Source organism: Gavia stellata, chromosome 3 (assembly GCF_030936135.1).
Source record: "Gavia stellata isolate bGavSte3 chromosome 3, bGavSte3.hap2, whole genome shotgun sequence".
Classification (NCBI taxonomy): Eukaryota; Metazoa; Chordata; class Aves; order Gaviiformes; family Gaviidae; genus Gavia; species Gavia stellata.
This window is the reverse complement of record NC_082596.1, coordinates 73,350,042-73,358,596: the sequence shown is the minus strand read 5'-3', so window position 1 is coordinate 73,358,596 and position 8,555 is coordinate 73,350,042.

Genomic DNA, 8,555 nt, shown 5'->3' with positions numbered 1-8,555 from the left:
GTGCATTACATTTTTAGTGATGGGCTCCTCTCCATTAAAGGAGCAGGGATCTTAGCTTGCTCATACAATGAAATAATTGGCAAAATTCCTCGATTGCAAAGGGCTGTATATATCCATCTAACGCAAGTAAGTAAACTCAGCCCTTCTGCCAAACTCAGAGCAAAGGATGTGACCAGGGGAGCATAACCCTGACTTGAAGCTACCTTTCTTTTTTCATTTCACTCAAGTTTGCTGAGCCATATTCAACTACAAATTAGGAAATAAAAACAACACTACAACAGGCTGACACACTTATTTTTTGTCAATGATCTCAGCAATAATATAACGCAAAACAGTGCTGAAAAAGAATCTAGTTGGTTTAAATACTAATCATGCCTACTGAAAAGCTTCAAATGCATTCACAAATCTTTTCACTGTATAACATGACATACTCAACAGCACACTGTTAAGAATGTTCATCAAAATCTTTCTTCAAGCAGTAAAACGCATCCATTTATAATTCCAGTATTCCAAAAATGAAGACACAGATGATGAAATCATTGTATTCTGAGCATTAAAAGGCACAGCAAGTCTATGCGTCAGACCCAGAAATGTAATAGTGCGATTAAACTAAGAAATTTGTATTTGGTGAAAAGAATAGTATCATCTCAGGTAAAAGAGAATCACATTGTTTGCTACTACTGTCATATTTTTATGCCCACAAGCACATGGACAGTGGCAATCCTGTTGATACAATCTATCTGGATTTCTAGAAGGCTTAAGGAACCTAAGCACCTACCAAAAAATAATGAAGGTTCTTGCACAGATAGAGAACTTGTCAAAAAATATCATATAATCGCCTGAAAGAGTTAGGGAAGAAAGTAGTCCTCACAGAGATCTGTCCTGGGACTTAATGCAGCTCGCTGTATTTAAAAGCAAGCTAGAAGAAGGGGTGTAGCAAGGTGACAAAAGTTGCTGATGCTACTTCATTATTTAGGGTAATGAAGGTGAGGGCTCATAATGAAGAACTACATACAGACCTTATGTGACTTAGTAATTAGGCAACAAACCAGCACAGGAAATTCAATATAGATAAACATAAAAAGATACACAGGAGAATAAAGCTGTCCAAATTTCAAATATACAATGAGCTGACCAGTATTACTCAGGAAAAGAGACCTTGAGGTCATGACACACGGATTATGGAAATATAAGCTTGGTGCTCAACAGCAATCAAAAAAAGAAAGGGAATTGAGACTAGAACAGAAAACATCTCTTTGCAACCTATGGAGTGACTGCATCTTAAATATTGTGTGCAGTTTGTTCCCTCCATCTCAAAGAACATACAGTAGAGCTGAAAATGTTCCAAACAGGGCAACAAGGAGAATCCAAGCATCATCTTCCATAGAAGAAATAGCTAAGCAAGCTAGAACTCTTGAGTCTAGAAAGAGAAATGTTAAAACTAAGGTGAAGGTCTATAAAGCCTTTAGTGGCAATGGAGAGGGTGGGTCTTCAATGTCTCTCCAAAAACACAAGCCAAGAAGCACCAAATGAAGCTAGAAGGGAGTCAGGTGCAAAACTAAGAGAAAGAGGTGGGTCTTCACACACGATTCAGCTGCAGGAACTTCTGCTTGTGGGATACTGTGAACACCAACAGCTCAGACTTGTTCAAGGGGCACCGGACAAATTCGTAGAACTGGTATCTACCAAGAGCTACTAAATATACAGAAACCATCTACAGAACAAGTATCATCCTGTGTAGTTGCCCTGTTTGTACAGTCTTCCCCACAATCTGCTTTCAGCTCCCACTGAGGATGGTGTACTGGGTTAAACAGTCTGACCCCGTACAGCCAGCCTCACATTCTCACTTCTCTGTGTGAAAGCACATACCTTTTACGAATAACAATGGAATTGATAAAGACACAGAAAACAGAACTGGAAAAATTCTTGAGAGGTCATTTAATCTACTCTCCTGTCTCTTGGTAGAATCAGTTGTGCGTGATCCTTTGTGGCAGATGTCTAACCTGTTTTTTCAAAACCTTCAAAAGCAAGCTATTCTAGTGTGAAGCTGGCCTTCTCTGAAAAAAGCTCTTTGTAATATAACCTGAATCTTCCTTCCTGCAAAGTTAATCCCTTTATTTCTTCATTGTTACAGACACAGACAGAGATGGTCCCTCCCCCGTTGCAGTAGCCCTTCATATCCTTCAACTTATCTACCAAAACCTAGAAAGAAAACCCAGGCCCTCTCAAATTGTAGTGAACTAATCATTAAAAGAAAAAAAACAAAACCCAAACACCAACGCCCCCAACACCTAAATTCCACTACATATTACCCACTTGAGTGCATCACATAAAGTAACAAAACAGATTCTTCTAGTAGGGTCATTACTAACACAAAAAAACTAACGTGTGGAGTATGGCTAGTGTATAAGAAATGGCCTATACTGCTCCGTAAATTGAGTTCATCTACAATGGGCACAGAGACCAGTTTACTCCTTCCTTTTCTGCAGAAATCTCCTCCAGCCCCCCTCTCCTCCTTATGCCACACATGTAACCCAAATTCTCAATCACTCTTCACAGATCACGCTTCCTAGACCTCAGAACATCCTCCTACTCTCTTCAAGAAAGATAGGAAAGATTTGGAGAGAGTCCAGAAGTGTAATGCCCAAAGCTAGACATAGCATTCAAATTGAGCCTAACCAAAGCTTTGACAAGTGAAAGGATTACAGCATGTGCCTTGCAGGCTTCCTGCTTGTGTGACGTTTATGTTTCAAGGCACTGCGGTATCGCTGATTCATATTCAGCTCATAATTCACCCAGGCTCTGCGATGCCTTCTACTGCAACTGTTATCCACTCATTTTTACCCCAGCCCATGATTTATGTTGTTCCAATAATTTTCTTTTTTTTTTCCTGTCTTGTAGAACACTTTTTCCCCAAAAAGAGATGATCTTTGGGGGAATTTCACAAAAATTACACTGATGCTGAGCAGTATCAATCTGTTTCTCTTGGTCACCTCACACGGTCCCTATGGATTTCCCAGGGTCAACTGACCAGACTCTTAAAGATCACTGGCTGTAAAAATAAAGTGTGAATTTGTGCTTGTCTGTGCTGATTTATTTGTTTGGGTTTTTTTAAAAGCCCTTTTCTCTAAATTCTAATCCTATCCTCCAGCTACAGTCTCCTCTTGGCTTGGTAACATCTGCGAATTTAGTTAGGCTTTTTTTTTTGTCTATCCCATCATCTGGTTTGCACAGTAGCAATTCAGCAGAGACTCTCACAGACCTTGGCGAAGACACTGGGTGCCTTCTGACTAGTTCAGCACCCACCAGAGTGGCTTATCTAGCACCTAAATTCCTAGTTTGCATTTGGGGAAAAAAAAAAGTGAGACTGAAAAATAACCACCAAAGTCAAGATGTTATCAAGCAGATGTCACATATGTCACCTATTGGTTGCACTTTGCATCTTTTTTTTTTTTGGCATCAAAAAAATAATAGTGAGCAAAGCAGATAACATTCACAGATGGCCCACTAACACCTGGAGATACTGCTGGCAATATTAACTTACTTAAATTTATATCCTAATTGCAACAAAAATACCACAGCCGTAATCTACAAGCAAATGCAAAATTACTATAGAACTAAAAGTGCTACAGCACTAGAAGACTTGCTGTAACAAGCAGAGGTGCATGAGCTAATCCCTGTGAGCAATTTATTCAGTGACTTCAACCCCTGTTCTGTTAATGAATTCAATGGGACATTTTTATTTCTGTGAATTTATTCTGTATTTAGATTTATTAATAAATTAACTATATGACCATGCTCATTTTCCAGACTGCTTGCAAACTATTTGCCATCCCACCAAGATCTTGTTCACAAATCAGATTACTTACTCAGCTAATCCACATTTTTTTCAGTCTACAAATCTAGAGCATTTTCAAGGTGGTTACTGCATTAAAGATTATGCAAATGAGTATCATGACGTTTTCATCTTTCTCAGCTGAGCATTTCGGAAATCAAGAACTTGTTCAGATGAATAACTGCAGAAAACATTCATCAGAATCTGAATGCAAACTAAATAGGGAAATTTTTAACTCATTTTCACTTTCAAAAAGATAAGATTAAATCTAATATGATAAATTAATTCATAAATCTTTTGAGACAATGTGTAAATATGTTAAACATTGCATAATAAATAATTATCCAGGATATACAGAATACAGGGTTCCATTAACTACACAATAGCAAGTTTCTTCCTTTCACAGTGTATGCAAACAGAATAATGTTTAAAATCAAAGTAAAATACTACATGTCATAATTTTTTTTCCAGTGTAGAACTCTATTTTACCATAGTGAAATCTTTCAGGTTAGATTTCTCTTGCCTACACAGTATTTTGGTCAAACTTGCCAGACACAGCATGCATACAATTTTTGGTCAGAAGTCCACACGTCAGGTAACAACACTGATAAATGGCAAGTATACTGCCGACATAACTTCACTGAGTTAGTAGCAAAAAATTCAAATAAAGTACAACTACAATGCAAACTGAACAGCACTTTGACTCTTCTCTTACTGATCATTTCTGATGTGTCAAATTCATTACATATTTTAAAATAAACTCTGAAAAAGGAAGGCTACAAGGAAAATGGCACAAAAGGCATTTCCAAAGACCCTGCTTCTCTTTTTGTGTTATGAAGAATATAGAAATGGCTTTTTCAAAACTTCTAACAGGAAGATTGTGTTGAAAGTTAGATATTTGATGTGTGCAGTAAAAAGGCCTTTAATATTACAAAAGTAGTCTCCTCAATCCAAAGTTCAAATACCTATTTTAAAGGCATTTGGCATTATATTTAAACAAAGCTAGCGCAGTGCCTGCAGCTGCAAATTGCAGGGAACAAATGCAAATCACAAGAGTTCACACTGCACGCTCTGAAAAGTCATCAAAGCCTTGAAGTACTTTTAAAGAATAACGTACAAAATGCCACCAGACCTCACAAGCTACCCTGCAGGAATCCATTGCTTTTTACCTGATAGAGTGGTGAAGCTAAGAACTTCAATCCTTTCTTTCTCCAGAGCCTCTATAAAAATGCAAATGACACCCAGTAGACACATACACAACTAAAAGAAAAAAAAAAAAGATTTTTTTTTTAAATAAAACTTAAGTCTTTTTAAAGAGTTAAAAACTTACAAATTATAGCACAAATTGCATCTGTGCAATACTGCTAAAGATGGATAAATTAACAGAAAAGTTGTCTGATGCTGTTGCCAGGAAATTGTAATGGCACAAATTACTACACAACCATCACTAGGAGATACTTCTCAACTGCCACAACTTCCTACATCAAGATCAACCTACCATATAACAAAAAGTTATCCCTACTTTGTAGATATGAAAACAAATGCAGAAAGAAGTTACGCAGGAATTTTAAAACCTTCATTTTAATTCAGTGGTATGCAGAGGGATTATGTATATTCTCTCACACCATTTTAGACACCTAATAATCTCATAAACTGCAATATGGCCAATGAGCGAAGCCACAGACAATTTCATTTTTAACCTGCCCATTTTTCCGGTAGTACAGAAGAAACAATAGTAGGAATGTTGAAAGCTAAACAGCCAGGTGGGATGTAAATTAGGTACTGAGAGAGACTTAATTTCAAAGCTTGGAACAGAATAAATTCATAGTTGCAGAGATCGGCCTTTTCCTTTTGATGGAGCAGAAGAGTACCAATGCATTTGGTCCGAAAGCATCCAAGGCATTTGCTCCCACACGGCCTGAACGTGGCAGTCGGAGGGCATCCCACTGCAACCAGCCACTCTGCTTGGCCAGTTCACCTGTACCAGTAGGAAGGGAGCTGGCACAACTCTCTACTCGCTAGGAAGCCACTCCTGGGGCTGGGGCAGGGAGCAGCTCTGACGAAGCGGATGCTGCCCCAACTGCTTCTGCCTATGGATCTTCTCCACCTGCTGTTCCTGCACCTCCAGATACACATTACTGACATTCATAATGGTAGGCCATCCTCCTCTATTTCAGGTCAGTCCTTGCTGTCCTGGTGGCTGCCGTCATGCCTCGCAGCCCACAGCAGAGCCACCTGCACGGCAGAGCCCTCCCAGGACCCCCACAGCTCACGGATGCAGCTTGCGCAGTTGCAGAGCATGGCTGCCAGGGGCCTCACTGTCTCTACTCTGCTTTATCCTAACTCATGCTAAAGATCCTTCTGATGGTTTTCCAAACATTTCCTTCTCTCATCATTTTCTTCATCCATTAAGAAAAAATGTAATTAATCTTAAATTATCCTAATCATGAGGCACCCACCACCCTTCATATGCCTCAATAGCTTCACACTGGAGTAATCCCCTCTGCATGATGAGAAAACTATCATTAGTGGTCAATTTTCATCCTGTCAGAGTGAAAAAAAAGAAAACCCAACCAACCAAACCAAAACCCTGCCTCACAAACCTGGGATAGGAACCTGAGATCTTCTTCCCTATTTCAGGGGACTCCTGCCTTTTTCCTCACATATTATCAAGAAAAGTACAAGGAGCCTTTCCAGTTCACTGAGGCTGTTACTAACAGGCAAGTGGGTGACTGCTCCCATCAAAGAGTATGTGGGGTTACTGCTGAGCTGTATTTAATTTTCTTATTAGCAAGGCAGCATATAAAAAATAGACCTTGCAGTACTACTGAGGGAAATGGTGTTCACCTCGAGCCAGGTTCAAAATGAACAGCAGGAAGAGCCACGTCACACTAAGCCAGACTAGCAATTGCAATTTGCACTTCTTCAGGCGAGCCCTTGTCTGTATGACAAAGCAACGGCCCATTTAAGTGTGTAACAGGAATCTAGCAAGATACATATTGCACTTACTCACCAGAACAACACCTCTTTTCAGCAGGGCTGGGTGTGGACAGCCCCTCAAGAAGTGGGCAGAAGGCAGCCTTGCAACTCCACAGTCCTTCCCACATCCCTAATTCTATTACTCATGCCCCGCAGACACTCTCACCATTTACATCGCCATTATTGCTGTTTTCCAATGAATTGTAGGCCTTCTAGGATTGTAAAGCATTTGGTACCATGTAAAAGTGCACTGTACTTAATATTGCTGCAATACACATGGGCCTTGTGATGTTCTTTTTAGTAAACCGATTGATAAAAATGGGTACAGATAAGAAAATGCCTGGCTAAGTGCTATTTAAAAACTTTCACAGATGCAGCATGTCAATTCTCTGCATGATTCACATGCAACATCTACTCTGCAGCAGCATTAAAGATGCTCCTCTCCGTAAAAACATTCCTATGATAAGGTATGCTTTCTTTTTAATTAGGCATGCCTCAGAGCTGAGCACACAGCATGTGCATGGGAAAGAGATGGGACCCAGCCCTGGGAATGAAAAAAGGCTGACCAAGACAAGATCAACGCTTTGAGCACACAGCAAAGCAGATTTGGCTTTGTCCGGGGACACAACTCCCCAGCAATTCCCAGTGCTCCTGCTCATTTCAAACTTAAGTCACCATCTTGAGTGTGCAACGGGAGGCTGTCATCTGAAGTGAGAAGAAACACATACTGCATAGCACACATCAGCCTAAAACAATCACTAAGGGCAAACACAATCATGTTTACCAGGTAGCTTTGCAGTGCTGCTGGCAGCCTGCATGCTTGGACAGAAAGACAGCAACTACAGTTGGGAAGGAGAAGATGGGGCTTGTATGTTTGTACAAGGCCTTGCTTACGCCCCTGGAAAGCAAATCTTGTCCTGCTTTTCTGCTACATACACAGGTGCCTGGAACACAGCCTGAAAGTCCAGACTTTTGTCTTCAATTCTTTCAGGCCACCTTCAAAGCTTTTGTTTTACACAGGACTGCCTGGCACCCCTACTGTGACCAAGCTCAGTCCTCATTACAGCACCGTCTATAAACGTGACCTAATTTTTATGCCTGAGTATCAACTTCTTGGACCTCTGCCTCTCCAGAACGCATGCACTGGGGCAGGATCTTACACAGCAGCAGCTAGAAACCTAGTAGTCAGGCATTGCATAGAGATAGCTCAAACAAATATGGTAATAAGTTAACCAGTACATTGCAGGCAGGTGCATGCACGTATAAAGAAGCTAAAAACAGTTTTATCAGTCATCAAGCGGTTTGAGAACTGTCTGCAACCCTGTATTACTACCAACTAGTTCTCTAGGGTAGGGTATGAAACAGCACAGACAGCAAGAGGACTGTGAAAACACTTTGGAGCACAGTCCAAATCACCACAAATCTATTCCGGTATGTTGCTCCAGTGCAAAATTATTGCAGATGCCAGCGAGAGGAAAAATTGCTGGACCAGGTCAGCCATGTCAAAACAGGGTGGAAGCAACTCAATCTGTAACGGTATGAATCACCCAGAAAGACATTCACTATCAACTATCTGTAGTCATATTTTGAAATCTTTAATGACAACTGTCAATTACTTGGCAATTTGCATTTAAAAAGATAATACACTTTAAGTGTGGACGATCACATTGAACATGTATCGGTAGGCTTCTCAAAGCTCATGATCTTAGAGCTGAAGGGAGCAATTAAAACCAGCTGCATG